The following is an 18,092-nucleotide window of genomic DNA, read 5'->3' as shown; positions in this document are numbered from 1 at the left end:
AGAATAGTGAGCTTTAGGTGTGCCGGCGCCATAAGATCGGTGAAGCGCGCAAGCTGCCGTTAGTGTTTATAGCCTAGTGAGGGCCCGAGTAGGCCGAAGGCGAGTGGAGAATTAGTATATAGGGGGCAGAGGAGCTTAACTAGCTCACCCCAAAGAATCTAAGGGACACCGGGTCCGAAGCTTACCGGGATCTCTATGACCCAGTAAGGCATAACCGGAATCCCTGGAGAACTACAAGTCCCAGGATCGCTAAAGTGCTGGTACGTAACAGAGCCGGGAGACACATAGCTGAGGAGCGTGTACTCCAAGAAAAATCCCTACCACAAGGTCAGCCTGCGCAGGACAGAGACAAAGTTAGGCCTAGCTCCAGGCAGGTCAGAAACTTACTACGCAGAAGCAAGAAACAGGAGGCCCTACACCCGCTCATTGGGGAGGATCCTGATATGCACCCTTCACCCTACAGTGCTCCGGAACGTGCCTGAATTTCCATCAGTAAAAGATACTGAAGTGACTATCGTGTCTGTCCCTGTTCTTGCTCTGACCCGGCTGGGTCTCTCCTGTACTGCATTTCCCCTTTCCGTACGCTGCCCTGAGGCCTAGCTCCACATGTGGGGAGCTATATCATCGAGCTGCCTTATCATCGGCCTCAGTGGACTGCGCAGCGCTGGTGATTCTCACCAGAAGCCACAGGTGGCGTCACGAGCTTTCATAAAACTAAGAAACCTATTAGCACCTTTCAAAGAGTGACTCCAGGGTACAGGCCCGGGGGCCGACCACCGCGACATCCCCAAGGCCAGGCAAAGGCCCGGGTACCGAGTCATCCCCATCCCCTGGGCTGGTCATCTCCTCCTGGCATCACGAACAGGATACGCGTGCCCACTGCAGCGACGCAGTGCTGTGCCCGTTGCCACCGGGTACTGTGCGCCTTTATTGAAGTGAACTGTATATTTGACTGTGATGAAGATAGCCGCCATTGCTGGGCCGCCGAGCGAGAAGAAGGGCATAACCACGGGAAACTAAGGGGCGTACCTGCAAAAGAGCGCCAAACCCCGGACACGCCCCATGCCTCGACGTCAAATCGAGAAGCGCCGGGTCCTGTAAGGAGCGTCGCTGAACGCCCTGACGTAGGACGCAAGCGACGCAAGGTCCTAAGACAACCGTCACCTGCGGAGCTGCGGCCTACCGTAAGAAAAACTACGAACTTAGGCCACGGTTAGCTAGGGGGGCGCCAGAATGTTCGACGAACAGCACAACGCCGGAATACCGGTCAACGGCCCTGATGTTCAACCCGCGCCCGACGCCGGGAAGGCCAAGGCGGCCGCTCCACCAGCAGCGCCTGTAACCCCTGTCATTCCCATAACTCTACCGTACATTCCTGGAGCAAAGTGGCTCCCCCAGTACAACGGCAAACCAGATACCCTGTCTGGATTCAAACGGAAGATATGCGGTATCTTTGACATGTACTCTATGACAGGCAAGCAAAGAGCCGCTGTTGTATTAGGACAACTGAGTGGTGCTGCGGAACGGGAAGTGAAACATGGTCGGCTGCAGACCTGGAATCAGTGTCTGCAATCTTTCAAAAGCTACAGACTGTCTTTGAGGATCTTACTGAGGCGGACCTCCGGATGAGGTTTTACAACTGTTCTCAACAGCCGGAGGACAATGTTCGGGACTACTCCTGGCGTCTATAGGGGGCCCTGCGGGCTCTGAAACAGGTTAGTCCGCCCAGCATCGAAAATGAAAGCAAAATGCTGAAGGAACAGTTTGTCCGGGGACTGAGGTCTCCAGAGGAGAGCAGGACTGTACGTTGGTGGTCCTTGGATCATCCAGATGCCACCTTTGACAATCTTAAGGACATGGCTATAAAAGGACTGCAGCCCCTGAAAACAAATGCCATCCAATGTTACCAGGGTGAGGCTACCCCAGTGCCTGCTACACCCACGTTTTCCCCAGTGGCTGCTGAAGCTAAGGTTCCAGCAACGTCCCCTAGAGAGCTGGACAGTCTGCGCTCTGAAGTGTGCCAGTTGAGCAAAACCCTGACCACTGTGCTGAGTGCTCTGCAGCTGCGGACGGAGCCCGAGGAAGGAGGGAAAATCCTGTTAACCGATAGCCCTGAGGATGTCCCCTGGATGCGAAGGAGGAGGAGGCCAACACCACCCTCTACGAGGATCAGTGACCAACGCTGTCCACAGAAGGACCCTACCTGCTACCGCTGCCGTAAGACCGGACACACTGCCCAGAATTGTCCTTTAAACGAGAAAACCCTGGGGCCGAGGGCCGACACCCAGGAGTAAACTCCCCAGGCCCATCAGACTGGTACAACAGGTTCGTCGGAGGAAGACCTTTCCTGTCCATTGTGTTGGACGGGATCCCGACGCACGCTCTGCTGGACACAGGATCTCAGGTAACCATCATGCCTGACGTCCTCTACAAGAGGTTCTGGTCCATGGACGACCTACGTCCGCCAGCTCCAAATCTTTCTGTTTATGCCTCAAACGGACTCCCCCTTAACCTAATCAGGGTTAAGAATGTGACTGTAAAGGTGGGGAGAGTGGAGCTGAAGGACCAGGGACTAATTGTAGTAGAGACTAATCCTGATGATACCAATCCGTATATGGTGCTAGGCACTAACATTGTTGGTAACTGTTTGGGAGAAGTTGTGTTCTTTCTCCAACAGATAGCTGACACTGCCAGACCAAGACAGAGGAGGGCGCTGCAGAAGGAGATCCGAGTCCTGATGTACCAACAGCAAGTAAGGTTAACAGACGGTGAAATCGGTAATGTGCGGGTGACGGACCCCATACCCATTGTCATCCCCCCAATGAGTGAAATGCTCATCTGGTGTAGAGCTACTATAGGTCTTAGAGGACAGAGCTACCAGGCGGTAGTAGAACCCCTTTGCTCCGAGCACAGACCCACGCTCTTAACCGCCAGAGGAGTGGTAGATGTACGCAATGGGAGGGTGTCCGTCCGTCTTCTCAATTGTGGGGAAGACGAGGTCAGATTGCCACGTTATGCCACTGTTGCCAAATTACATGCTGTAAATAACAGCTGCATTCACAAGGCGGAGTCCTTAACCTCACCAGACGAAGTGGAGGATAATGACCCTGCAACTCAGGTGGAGGATTGGTGTCAACAGCTCCATGGTGGGACAGACACCACTCCTGCCCATCAAAAACAGGGTGTACACCGGGTGGTTCAAGAATACTCACAGGTGTTCAGTAAACATCCACTTGACTTCGGGAGAATTAAGGGGGTTCAACATCATATCCCCACAGGCGACCATCCCCCAATCAAAGAACGTTACAGGCCTATACCACCAGCACACTACCAGAAGGCTAAGGAAATGCTTCACGACATGAGAAAGGCGGGGGTAATAAGGGATAGTTGTAGTCCCTGGGCAGCTCCCCTAGTGCTAGTTAGGAAAAAGGACGGGAGCATGAGAATGTGTGTAGATTACCGACAAGTAAATCGCATTACAAATAAAAATGCATACCCTTTACCACGCATAGAGGAGTCCCTAGCTGCCTTAAAGTCTGCAAATTACTTTTCCACCCTTGACCTCACTAGTGGGTACTGGCAAGTAGCTGTGGCTGAGGAGGATTGGGAGAAGACGGCCTTCACCACCCCGATGGGACTCTGCGAGTTCAACAGTATGCCGTTTGGACTCTGCAATGCCCCTGGGACGTTCCAGAGATTGATGGAGTGCTGCCTGGGACACCGAAACTTCGAGACTGTGTTACTTTACCTGGACGATGTAATAGTGTACTCCAGAACGTACGAGGACCACTTGAAACACCTGGCAGAGGTATTTGAGTCACTGTCCCGGTACGGGATGAAATGGAAACCCTCAAAGTGCCACCTGCTCAAGAGAAAGGTACAATACTTGGGGCACATTGTCAGTCCGGAAGGGGTAGCACCAGAACCGGAGAAGGTCACTGCCATCCAGAAGTGGCCGGAGCCGAAGAACCTCAAGGAGGTGCGTCAGTTCTTGGGACTAGTAGGATACTACCGGAGGTTTGTAAAAGATTACACCAAGAAAGCAGCTCCTCTGCAAGACCTCCTGGTAGGGCAGTCCCCCAAAGGCAGAAATCCCCCATTCCACTGGGGTAAGGAGCAAGCCGAGTCATTTCAGGAGATGAAGGAGATCCTGACGGGCGATGAGATCCTAGCCTACCCTGACTACAGCCAACCGTTCCTGCTGTATACAGATGCTAGCAATGAAGGGCTGGACGCTGTTCTAAGTCAGAAGCAGAATGGCCAAGAGAAAGTGATTGCATACGCACGCAGTTAGACACAGAAGAAGAAGTGGATGACCTGGAAGAGATAGAGCTACCTGCCTTTCATCAGAATGGGATGATCCACGAGCAACGAGCCTCCAGGAGGCAGCGTGAAAAGACGCTAAACCCCCTGCCTCACCACAGCTGGAAAGAGACCCAGGACAGTGACCCGGTTGTCAGCCGCATCAAGGAGCTGATAACCCAAGAAGGTGCCTCCCTGAAAAAGGAAGCGTCTCTCCAAGCAAATCAGCTGTGGAACGAGAGAAGCCGGCTGTTTATTTACCGTGAGAAGCTGTGCCGGAGGTACGTTAATCCAAAAACCCATGAGATGGTATGGCAGATAGAGGTCCCGAAGACAGACATCCAGATGGTATTAGAAGCTTACCACGATCAGGCGGGGCACTTTGGCTAGAAAAAGCTAGAGACCCTGCTGAAGTGTCGATTCTACTGGGTAGGAATGCGCAGCTCCATTGAGAGGTGGTGCCGAGACTGTGGACCCTGTAGCCTCAGAAGAAAAGACTACAGCAGCCAGAAGGCACCCCTGCAACCCATCAAGATGACTCGGCCGCTGGAGATCGTGGCCCTGGACCATGTCAAATTGTCACCCAGCAGGTCAGGGTACTCTTATGCTCTGACCAAGGTGGATCACTACTCACGTTTCCTGGTGGTCGCCCCCGTCAAAGACCTGACGGCTGAGACAGCAGCAAAGACGTTCCAAGCGTATTTCTGTAGACCCCATGGCTATCCTGACCAGGCGCTGACGGACCAAGGCCCGGCCTTTGAGGCTGAGCTGTTCAAGGAGTTCTCCATCTCTACGGGTGTAAGAAGATAAGAACTACACCGTACCACCCACAAACCAATGGTCTCTATGAGAAGATGAATAACATCATCATCGACCTGCTAAAGACCATACCACTTGAGGAGAGAAACCAGTGGCCAGACCTACTGCCTGATCTAGTAGATCTGTACAGTCATATACCAGTAAGTTCCACCAATTGCACTCCGGCATATCTTATGCGGGCAAGGCCAGGAAAGCTGCCCATGGACCTGGAGCTTGGTGTTGTTGAGCCTGAAGCTGATATGAGCACTGAGGACTGAGACTCAACCAGACAAGAGCAGTACCGGAGAGTACAGGCCTGTGTCGAGGACAGTCTCACTCGGGTGAGAGAAAAGCAGGAGGCGCACTACAACAAAAACGCGCCCGCAGAACCCTTCACACCTAGTGAAACAGTATTGAAAAGGAAAAGACGCAACCACAAACTTGATGACCATTGGGAAAAAGAACCCTACACTGTATTGAATTCAAGGTTTGACAATAAGACTTGCTTAATCAGTCGAGATGGAGGAAGGACATCTACAACAGTGTCCAGGGACCACCTAACGTTGTGTCCAGACTTACTGAAACCTCAAGAAGAAGTGCCTCTCACTGTACCGGAGGAGCCTAAAGAAGCAGTGATCCACACTGACTTAGGAGATTTCCCAGCAGATTGGCCTCAAATAGGAGGAGCAGTAGTCATCCCTGTAATTACCTTCTAACCACAGCAAGAAGAACCTATAAGTGCTGCAGAAGAGCCTGCTCAAGAAGAATCCCCGGACGAAGGATCCCCGGTTGGAACAGAGCAAGAAGGTCCAGCCAATGGTATGCTTGCTACTCCAGTAGAGAGGTCAATACAGTTATGTAGCCCCTCCACACCTAGTCCTGACACATTGGGAGGTAGTGCACCAACTAGTACATCACGCATCCCGGTACTACGCAGATCAACACGTAGCACAAGAGGTAAAACCCCTGTCAGGTACAAGCAGTAAAATTGTCAAAATTCTGGAATGTAGATAGTTACCCCTGGAGTATTGTATATTAAAATATAATGTACTGTATTAATTGTGTACTTTCTTATATGTATGTCTTTATTAATTTGTGCTTTGCTTTAATATTGAACAGTTCAAGTGACATGGACACATTACCTTATTAATTCCTTTATGGTTTACCTAAGAACTCTGTGGCTGAGGACTGTGTGCAGCCAAAAAACTGCTTTTTGTATATAATTGCATTCCCTGAGTGCCCCTTTTAGGTGACCTCGGAAGGAGAACCTGTCTGGAGTGGCTCTCTTGGAGGTCCAACTCGGGATCTTCATGCCCTGCAGCCACCCCAGGGCCTACATTGAGGGTTTGGGACAGGTCCCTCAAACCACCAAGTACTCTACCCTGTGAGATGGACATCCTGTCTGGGAACCTCACCATAAGAGACTTGAATTCTGAGGACACTTTGTATTTGTTTATATTGTTATGCAACGTTTAAGCTTGGTGCCTCCCATAAAGGGAAGATTGTTCAAGTTATCATTGTTGTTTTATAAAATGTACTTCAGCCCGGGAGTGCTGAGCTTTGCTAGGGGGGAATGTGACACCCAGCTGCGCTTGGTATCACAGATCCTAGAAGTGTGCATTGATGGATTCCTCCACAAGAGGCCCCCATAAATATTCACACATCTCCACCTTCCACCTCAGACCATCAGAGGGTGCCCGTTAGGGAGATAAATAGGGAAGGTGGAGCCAGGCAGTTCAGTTCCTGCAAAAGATGAGCCAAAGAGAGGTCAGTCTGCAGTGGAGCTCAGTGATTCAGCTGTTCCTCTGGAGAGTTCAGCAAGTACAGGTCTGAATGCAGAGTTGAGCTCAGTTGAGTTGTAGCTCAGAATAGTGAGCTTTAGGTGTGCCGGCGCCATAAGATCGGTGAAGCGCGGCAAGCTGCCGTTAGTGTGTATAGCCTAGTGAGGGCCCGAGTAGGCCGAAGGCGAGTGGAGAATTAGTATATAGGGGGCAAAGGAGCTTAACTAGCTCACCCCGAAGAATCTACCGGACACAGGGTCCGAAGCTTACCGGGATCTCTATGACCCAGTAAGGCATAACCGGAATCCCTGGAGAACTACAAGTCCCAGGATCGCTAAAGTGCTGATACGTAACAGAGTCGGGAGACATATAGGCCCCGCAAGCTGAGGAGCGTGTACTCCAAGAAAAGGCCCTACCACAAGGTCAGCCAGCGCAGGACAGAGACAAAGTTAGGCCTAGCTCCAGGCAGGTCAGAAACTTACTACGCAGAAGCAAGAAACAGGAGGCCCTACACCCGCTCATTGGGGAGGATCCTGATATGCACCCTTCACCCTACAGTGCTCCGGAACGTGCCTGAATTTCCATCAGTAAAAGGTACTGAAGTGACTATCGTGACTGTCCCTGTTCTTGCTCTGACCCAGCTGGATCTCGCCTGTCCTGCATTTCCCCTTTCCGTACGCTGCCCTGAGGCCTAGCTCCACCTGTGGGGAGCTACACGATCGAGCTGCCTTTGTTAGAACTCTCCTGTTAGGTTTTTTCTAGTTTGCTGGTCACATGATCATTTTTGCCTATTTAATCCAGCTCCGCCCTCCTGGCCTTGCTGGACTTCATTGTATTTACTACTCTTGAGCTAGCTTGGTGCTCTGTTACCGTTCTCTGTTAGTTTTGCTAGGTCTTCGGACCTCTATGTTCTTTGTTGTGTGTTTGTCTTTGACTGCTACAATTTCTGCTAGGAGGTGTCCAACTTTATCCCAGTCCCTAGTTCTTGTAGGGATCCCTCCCTTGCATCTATAGGTCTTCGTACAGACTAGCCGAGGACTTTAGCGGGTCTGATCGCAGGATCAGGTTCCCCGTTACATCGTAGGGATCCAGTTTAGTTCTATTGTAGGGACAGATCTCCTGTCTTTCCTTAGTGCTTGTAGCAGATCATAACAGTTTCACACTTTTTTGTTAAGTATATAATTCCACATGTGTTAATTCATAGTTTTGATGCCTTCAATGTGAATGTACAATTTTCATTGTCATAAAAATATAGAAAAACCTTTAAATGAGAAGGTGTGTCCAAACTTTTGGTCTGTACTGTATATATATATATATATATATATATATATATATATATATATATATATATATATATATATATACACACAGTCATACACACTGACATACACAGACATTCACATCATACATGCACACACAGACAGACACACACACATTAGAAATATTTATATATGGGGATTGGGGAAGCTGGCAACAAACCTCACTCACCTGACATGGTCGCGTGCAGTGCGCTGTGCGGCTGTGTCTGTTTGTAATGGCGCAGCCGGGCCGACACACAAGCAAAATTAAAGGCGCAGTGCCGACCCAGCCACTTCATTACTAGCAGACACAGACACACAGCGTACTGCGGGCTGCCATGTCTGGTAAAGTGATGGCAATCACACAGCGCCAGCGACCCTGCACAGTTGCTTGGGGAGCTACCTGGGCCCTGACGGCGAGTGGGTCCCTCTGATGGTCCAAGGCCATCGGCACTTGCCCGGGTGCACCAGGTGCTGACGCCGGTCTTGACGCCAATCCCCTGTCCATGGCGCATGTGAAGATGCCTCCCGTCCTGCACCTGTCGTTGCGCACTCGCAACTACCACCATCAGCAACCACGTCTACGTCCTTGTCCCAGCGCAGCTTTCAGTTGTTCCTACCCCAGTCCTTGGAACGCAAGCGCAAATACGCAGCCAACGCCCCACAGGCCACACTGCTAAACTCACACATTTTGTGAATGCTTGCGCTTGAAATCTTGCCTTTTAGGCTCGTGGAGATTGAAGCTTTCCGCAACCTGATGGCGACGGCCGTCCCTCGGTACTTGGTCCCCAGCCGCCACTATTTCTCCCAGTGTGTTGTCCCGCATTACACAAGCACGTGTCCCAGAACATTAGCCATGCCCTCAACAACGCAGTTACTGGGAAGGTCCACCTAACCACGGACACGTGGACAACTGCTTGTGGGCAGGGACAGTACATCTCGCTGACAGCACACTGAGTTAATATATTGGAAGCTGGGACCTAGTCGGACCTTGGGACGGAATACGCCCTACTGACGCCGAGGATTGCGGGCCTTGGTTCAATCAGGGATGTCTCCACATTCTACAGCTCCTGCACCTCCTTTTCAAATTGGTATTGAGGTTTTTCGTAAATTTAGGCAGCCGTTGCAGTCACTGCATACGCAATAACTATATAGCATAACAGCTCCTTTATAATGGGAATATTTTGCTACAGAGGCCCTCCTGTATGTGACTTTAAATTGGTAATGAGGTTATTCCTAAATTTAGGCAGCCTTTGCAGTCACTGCATACGAAATAACAGTATAGCTGAACCGCTCCTTTATATGGGAACATGTTGTCACGGACACCCTCCTCTATGTGTCTTTAAATTGGTATTGGTGTTATTCCTAAATTAAGTCAGCCATTGCAGTCACTGCATACACTATAACAGTATAGCAGACCCGCTCCTTAATAATGGGAACAACAAAGCATAGCCTGCTGATGGCCCTCTAACAATAGTGAGGGCCGACTGCTGGCCCTTTAAGAATAGTAAGGGCCTCTTGATGGCCATATAAAAGTAGGCTTTGTTACTTTCAGAGTCCCTCCTTCATAAATGAAACAGGATGTGTCTGATTATGTCTCAAACACCACATGGCCATATAAGGCAGTAAAATGTTAAAATGACATTTACTGGTAAATCAGAGGTATATGACCCCAAGGCTATAGGGTCTAGGAGAGGGGAAAAAACAGAAAACACAGGCGCAGATCTAAGTGCAGATTATTAGGTTCAGCTATTTTTCAGAAGCTAATTTGCTCACCTTTGATGTAGCTTGTGGCATAGCGTATCGACCTCTTAGGTCTGACTGACCTTCATTTTCTCCTTTCATTTTCTCCTGACCATTTACTGGTAAATGTTTTTTTCACCGTTAAAAGCAATGCAAAAGTGATAAAACGCATCAAAAACGCTATGTGTGAACATAGGCCAAGGTATGGAGGATCATTTTTGTTTTTTGTTATTTTGCCTTATATACTGTACAAGTCATTACCCTGTAAAAGGATGTTCCTTAACATTTTTCCCAGGAAAATCCATTTTGGTTTAGTTTTGTATGTTTTATTGTGAGCCCGTAAAAGTGTCGTAATACTCTGACAACATTGTTCACAGCAGTGACCTGGGAGTCAGAGATGCTTCCAGGGGTATTCCCCATGCTGTTCCCATGTCATTTTAGCACTGTTCCCATCGATTTCTGCAATTTTTAGGCCCCCTGCAGACCTCCGGGGGATGGGGGGCGCTGGAAAAATGCTCGAGTTTCCCATAGACTTACACTGAGCTTGTTGCTTGGGTCGAGCACTCAAGCATTCCAACTTGCTCGACCCGAGCAACGAGCACTCGAGCATTTTAGTGCTCACTCATCACTAGTGAGCACTAGTCAGCCCCACTGCAACTAAAGACAAAACAAGGGAAATATGCAAGGGGAAACACTTAGCTGTACGAAGACATCAGAAAGATCACAACTACGATCCTCAAAGGAACGCCAAGACAAATCTAGCTGACTGCTAGTACACCAGACCTGAACAAAGGAAGTTTATTCTATCACCGGCGACATTACCTGTGCACTGACACTATATACAGAGCTCCTGTATATAATGGCACTTAGTATTGTGTTTTGTTTAATTCGTGATCAGTATTGTAATATTCAGTTACTATGTGTTGGTAATATGTGGTTTGGTGATGGTGTGGCAGTATTTCTCCCTTGTATGTGGTATTATTCGGTCACTATGTGATGGTAATATGTGGTCTGGTCATGGTGTGGTGGTATTTGTTGCTTGTATGTGACGCGCCCCTGGGCCTGTGTCGCGCTGCGTTGCGCACGCGGGAGCTTACCCGGAGCCGGATCTCTTGAGGGTTGTAGTCTCGTGGCGGTGACCCGGTCCGTGCCCAGGGAGTCAAACTGAGCGGCGATGTAACAGCGGTAGATGTAGGACGACTACGCCACCCGTTGAATGCAGCTATGGAGCTGCCGCTGCAGGACAGTCCGCTGAGGCCGGTGGATGGATGGTGCAGCGTAGATGGTATAACCCCCAACGGGAGGGGTATGGCCTCAGGGCAGCAGGTGTGGATGATGGGGGTAGCAGGAACCACTCAGAGACGGTGCGGTGTAATTCAGGGTCTTTACTGGTAACAACGATAGACCCTCCCGGAGTACTTGCTAGTGAACGGGGCCTGGTCAGTCCTTGAGCAGATGGGATCTCCCCTGGCCAGGCGGAGTTGTAGGCCTCCCAAACTGACTGTACTCTTCTGGCTACCTTGCTAGAAGCGGGTATAAGTAGCCCACGTCCCTGAGTGTACCGTGTGGTGCTCACCCGTATGGCCGGTGACTCGGGGCCTTCTAATGGCTTCCGCTCCACGATGGCGGTGCTGGTCCCACGCGTGTGACTGTGCCTTCGGGTTTCTGGGCCTGAGGACCTGAAATCCCCTGCCGGTCGGCTTCTGCTGCTGGGTAAGAGTTAGTCCCCACAGCCTCGGACGCCGGGTCTGGTAAGAAAGCTTCTCAGTCAGGGCGAGCTCTGCAGCTGCCAGCCCCTGACTCGTAGTAGTATTGCTTCTGCTGTTTCTTGTCTCTACTCTCCTTGACTGCTCACCCTGCTTCAGCCCCGGGTTTATATAGGGGAAGTTCTTCCCCTCCCAAGACTGGGCAGGAGGTGTGGCATGCACAGGATCCCTGACCAAAGGACCTCCCACCTGCTCTCAGACATAATATCTCTATCACTGTGGCAACCAGACCCCTGGGGTGTCACATTCCCCCCTAGTGAAATTTAGTACTCCGGGACTAAACATATTTTAGAAAAACATAACAAGATATAACAATAACAATACAATAAAGAAACACATAAAGGTGGTCACGGCATGTCCGTAACCGGGTGCAGTCTTTGAAGAAAGCAAGGTGTCCATTTCACCAAAACAGGGAGACGTATCCAGGTAGGGGTTTGTCCTACCCTGAGTCCTTAACAGTCTCTAGTCCATCCTGGGTTACGCTCCAACTATGTACAAGGATTCCCGGTAAATCCACCAAGGATTCCTAAAAATAACTGGAAACACAAAATTATACACAAGCAACAATACACAGATAAACATAAATAAAACAATTTATACACTTCAAATCCTCCAGCGTGCGGGTAACTGGCCCCTAGTGGCCCTAGTGGACCTACGGAGCTGACTGTCTGGCCCTGAACTACAGGGTGTAGGAGCTGTCAAGGGTAAACTGGGCAGCTGTCTACCGGCTCTTTGTCTCACTAGGGGTACGGCAGGCTCACTATAAGCAGAGGGTTGATTCTCCTGTTCTGCTTGTGTGGAGTCTTCTGCCTCCTGGACCGGCTGTTCTTCCAGCTCTACCTGTTGCTCCGTAGGTGCTTGGGATGCTGGTTGGAGGAAGGTGAGTACGGGTACCACAACTGCACCATTGACTTGAGTCCAAGACCGAGGGAAGTCCCCGAGCACAGTACTAACCATATCTTCCCTTTCCTCTACGGGTCGATGGTCTTCTTGTTCCTCTTCAGGGTTCCTCAGTTGTTCGGGACACTTCTTCAGGTGGTCCCGGGATACAATGGCTGTAGTTTCCCCTCCGTCTTTACTGATGGTACAAACCTTCGGGTTCTCGTGGCTTGAGGGCAGTACGGTGTACGGGTCCTTCTCCCACTGGTCGTCCAACTTGTGGAGCCGTCTCTTCCTCTTCAAGACCTGCTCTCCGGGTACCAGGGGAACAGCGGGAGCATACTGGTTGTAAGTTTTCTCTTGTCTTTCCCTAGCCTGACAGAGACTTCGCTCCACGCTCTCCTGTACTCTCCGGTACTGCTGCTGCCTCTCTGTGTCCCAGTCTGCTTCTGGTGAAGTGTCCTCGGGTGTCAGGACTCGCATTTCCAGGTCAACAGGTAACTTACCAGGTCTTGCCCTCATTAGGTAAGCCGGGGTACAGTTGGTGGAACCTACCGGGATGTGGTTGTATAGGTCCACCAGATCGGGCAGCTTCTCAGGCCACAGACTGCGTTCTTCCAGGGGCAACGTTTTCAGAAGATCAATTACCACCTGGTTCATTTTCTCACAAAGTCCATTAGTTTGCGGATGATAGGGTGTCGTCCTTATCTTCCGGCAGCCATACAGAGTGCAGAATTCTTGGAAGACCTCCGCTTCAAAGGCAGGTCCCTGGTCTGTCAACACTTGGTCCGGGTACCCGTGTGGACGGCAGAAATGCTGCTGGAAGGCTCTCGCTGCTGTTCGAGCTGTTAAGTCCTTGACGGGGACGACAACCAAGAACCGGGAGTAGTGATCCACGATGGTTAGTGCGTAGACGTAGCCACTTCTGCTTGGGGTCAGTTTTACATGATCCAAGGCTACCAGTTCCAACGGCTGCCGGGTGACGATGGACTGCAGGGGAGTCTTCTGGCTGGCACGATCCTTCCTTCTTAGGTTGCACGGGCCACAGTCTCTGCACCACTTCTCAATGGTTCCCCTCATGCCTACCCAGTGGAATCGCTCGCGCAGCAGGAACTCCAGCTTCTTCCACCCGAAGTGTCCAGCTCCGTCGTGGTATGCCTCCATCACCATGGCTGCGTCTCTTCGTGGCACCACTACTTGCCAGAGTAGTTCATGCGTCCGGGAGTTAACCATTCTGCGGCACAACTTCCCCTTGTAAAGGAACAGTCGACTCCTCTCCGCCCATAGTTGTTTGGCTTCCTCCGGAGCGTCTGGTTCAAGGCAAGCCTCCGGGCGAGTCAGCATCTCCTTCACCAGTCGGACGGCAGGGTCGCTGTCTTGCGTTTCCGCCCAGTTGTAGTGAGGTAAGGGGTTCAACGTAGCAGCCTGCTTACTCCTTACCCGGTGGGAGTACTGGATAGTCCCATGACGGTGGAACGCAGGGAGTTCAACTTCTTCCAGTCCCTCCGGATCTTCTCCTTCGTCCGGCAGGTTGGGCATCCTGGACAGGGCGTCCGCGTTGGTATTGGAGCGTCCGGCCCGGTATTTGATTGTGAACTCGTAGTTGGACAGACGGGCCATCCACCTCTGCTCCAGGGCACCGAGTCTTGCCGTGTCCAGGTGTGTCAACAGGTTGTTATCCGTGTACACGGTGAACCGGGAAGAAGCGAGGTAATGCTTAAAGCGCTCGGTGACTGCCCATACTACGGCCAGGAACTCTAGCTTAAATGAGCTGTAATTCTCGGGATTCCTTTCGGTGGGTCGCAGCTTTCGGCTGGCGTAGGCGATTACTCGTTCCTTCCCCTGCTGGATCTGGGACAGTACGGCTCCTAGCCCGATGTTACTGGCGTCGGTGTAGAGGATAAAGGGCTGGCTATAATCCGGGTACGCCAGGATTTCGTCCCCCGTGAGGGCCATCTTCAGCTGGCGGAAGGACTCTTCTTCCAGCTCCTCCCATTTGAAGGGCGGCTTCTGGTTCTTGGCCTTCCGGGACTGGCCTATCAGGAGGTCCTGCATAGGTGCTGCCTTTTTGGTGAAACCGGGAATAAACCTTCGGTAGTAGCCTACCAAGCCGAAGAACTGCCGCACTTCTTTTACGCTGGAGGGGCTTGGCCATTCCTTAATTGCGGTGATCTTATCAGGGTCGGGAGCCACTCCGTCAGCGCTCACCACGTGTCCCAGGTACTGCACCTTTGGCTTCAGGAGGTGACACTTGGAGGGTTTCACCTTTAGGCCGTAACTCGCCAGAGCTTCGAACACTTCCGCCAGGTGTTTCAGGTGGTCCTCATACGTCTTGGAATATACGATGACATCGTCCAGGTACAACAGGACCGTCTCGAAGTTTCTGTGGCCCAGACAACACTCCATTAGTCGTTGGAAGGTTCCTGGTGCGTTGCAGAGTCCGAACGGCATGCAGGTGAACTCGCTAAGTCCCATCGGGGTGGTGAATGCGGTCTTCTCCCGGTCCGCCTCTGCTACAGGAACCTGCCAGTACCCGCTAGTGAGATCCAAGGTAGAGAAGAAGTTAGCAGATCTTAAAGCAGCCAATGACTCCTCTATCCTTGGTAAGGGGTACGCATCCTTGTGTGTGATACGGTTGATTTTCCGGTAATCTACACACATCCTCATGGTGTTGTCTTTTTTTCTGACTAAGACTAGTGGAGCTGCCCAGGGGCTACAGCTATCCCTGATCACCCCAGCCTCCTTCATGTCTCTAAGCATCCCCTTGGCATGTTGGTAGTGTGCAGGGGGTACGGGTCGATACCTCTCTTTTATGGGAGGATGGTCTCCCGTGGGGATGTGGTGTTCTACCCCCTTGACTCGCCCGAAGTCTAACGGGTGTTTACTAAACACTCTCTCGTACTCTTGAACCACCCGATAGACTCCCTGTTTCTGATGTGAGGGAGTGGAGTCAGTACCCAAATGTAGTTGCTGACACCAGTCCTCCTTTGTTTTCTTAGAGCCATTACCTTCCTCCGGGTGAGATGGAGGCAAGGGTTCCACAGATTGTATAGCATTTTGGTTAATGGTATATAATTTGGCTAGCGTGGCATACCGGGGCAGGTACACTTCCCTCTTCCCGATATTGATTATGCGAACGGGCACCCTCCCATGGCGTACATTAACCACCCCCCGTGCTGTCAAGATGGTGGGCCTACTGTCTGAGTAAACTGGTTCTACCATTGCCTGGTAATCTCTACCTCTCAGACCAATAGCTGCCCGGCACCAAATCATCATTTCACTTTTTGGGGGCATGGCAATAGGAAAAGGGTCACACATTCTTACGCTACCAATCTCACCGCCGGAGAGTTCCACCTGTTGCCGTCGCATCAGTGCCCGGATCTCTTTCTGGAGCACCCGCTGCTCGCCGGAGCTGGCGTTCTTGGCAACCTGCTGTAAAAGGAAAATCACCTCTGCAAGACAATTTTCAATTACATTAGTTCCTAGAGTTATTTTTGGGTGACTCTCATGTTTGTCAATATCTACAATGATCAGTCCCTGTGCTGCCAGTTCGACTCTACCGATTTTGATGGTCACCTCTTTAAATCCGATCTGTGGCACGGGCTGGCCATTGCTGGCGATGATACTCAAGTCGTCGTCAGGGTAGCGGGTAATATCCGAGTCATTCCAGTACTGCTTAAAGAGCACGTACGGGATGGTGGTGACCTGTGACCCGGTGTCCAGTAGGGCACTCATGGGAATGCCATCCAGTACCACAGGCAAGACTGGACGTCCTCCCACATATCTGTCGCGCCAGTTCGATGGGCCTGGTGATCTTTTTCCTGGGGGTTGGCCCTCTACCCCAGGTTGTGCCCGTTTAAAGAACAGTACCTTGCCATATGTCCGGGTTGATTGCAGCGGCGGCAGATGGGTCGTCCGTCTTCGCTGTATCGGTCACTGGGTCTTCCTCTGGCCGGTGGGGTCCTCCTTGGTCGACGCCACGGGATGTCCTCCGGTCCGGATGCCAGCTGGATCTTCCCTGGGGTGGAAACCTGTAAAGACTGCACAGTTCGGGTTAGCGCAGCAACGCTCTTAGCTAGCTCTTGGACCTGATGGTGTAGGTCTGGAGCCGGGTCATTGTCCAAAGCCTGCGCATCAGCTCCCACAGGCCCTGCCGACAAGGGCGCCGCCTCCTGGTGGTAAGTGATAGCTGGGCGCCTGTGGGTCACAATGCCACCCGGTGCCGGTTCTCGGAGCACCCGGATGGCTCTGTCCTTGAACTGTGCAAAGCCCAGATGGGGATCCTGTAAGGCCATCGCCCGCAACTGGGTTCGGTGGGCATTACAATATAGTCCCTCTATAAATTGTTCGGTCAAGAGCCTGTCCTCGTTTCCCACTCCATCAGGGTTGGTCTGCTTAATGGCCCTCAGGGCCTCTTGTAGGTTTAGTGCATAGTCCCTTATACTCTCATGCGCTCGCTGCTTGCACCCGTAGAATCTAAGCTTAATCTCGGCTGAGGTGCGGGTATCAAAGGTGTCCTTCAGCCGGGTTAGTATCCCTGCGACAGTCTTCCTCCCAGGTGGCCAGGATTTTACTTCCCTTTTGGCTGCCCCGGTTAGTTGGGCCACCAGGATGCTCACTTTTTGCTCTTCTGTGAGGGGGTACACCTGGAAGAGGCTATCCAGCTTTTCTCTAAAGTCATGCAGGGTATGTGACTCCCCTGAGTACTGGGGTAGCCAAGCTGCTCCCGGGATATAGGGCATGGTGAAGGGCATAACTGCAGCAGCGGTAGCGCTGGCGGTGGTTGAGGCAGTGAAGCTCTCCTCCGTATCCGACATCTTCCTCCCCCCTAGTGGACCGTGGCCTACCTTGCGATGATCCTGTTCCGTAGGCCGCGGCTCCGCAGTGGATCGTCAGGGATGAGGACCTTCCGTCGCGCTCCTGTGACGTCGGCGTCTGCTGGGCTCCTTCCAGGACCTTACGCAACGTCCGGACGTGAGGCGGGGCTTCAGTTCTCGCGCGCTTTCGGAGTCCACGCCCCTCTTCTTCCCGCGCGGCGTCCTCAAGATGGCGTCCAACGGCGGGAAAACTCCACGGATGGCGGGAAGAAGGCTGAAGATGGCGCCGGATGGCGGGAATCTTCACAGATGGCGGGAAAACTTCACGGATGGTAAGTTTTAAAAGTCTCTTTTTCAGGCACGCAGTACCCGGTGGTTGCGGGCACGAAATCCTGCCGACTACGCCAAAGTTGACGCGCCCCTGGGCCTGTGTCGCGCTGCGTTGCGCACGCGGGAGCTTACCCGGAGCCGGATCTCTTGAGGGTTGTAGTCTCGTGGCGGTGACCCGGTCCGTGCCCAGGGAGTCAAACTGAGCGGCGATGTAACAGCGGTAGATGTAGGACGACTACGCCACCCGTTGAATGCAGCTATGGAGCTGCCGCTGCAGGACAGTCCGCTGAGGCCGGTGGATGGATGGTGCAGCGTAGATGGTATAACCCCCAACGGGAGGGGTATGGCCTCAGGGCAGCAGGTGTGGATGATGGGGGT

The sequence above is a fragment of the Phyllobates terribilis genome, unplaced genomic scaffold (genome assembly GCF_046119375.1).
Source record: "Phyllobates terribilis strain yellow unplaced genomic scaffold, ASM4611937v1 Scaffold_7__3_contigs__length_470593459, whole genome shotgun sequence".
In the NCBI taxonomy this organism is placed as follows: domain Eukaryota; kingdom Metazoa; phylum Chordata; class Amphibia; order Anura; family Dendrobatidae; genus Phyllobates; species Phyllobates terribilis.
The sequence above is the reverse complement of the archived record's forward strand: the minus strand, read 5'-3'. Positions refer to the sequence as shown.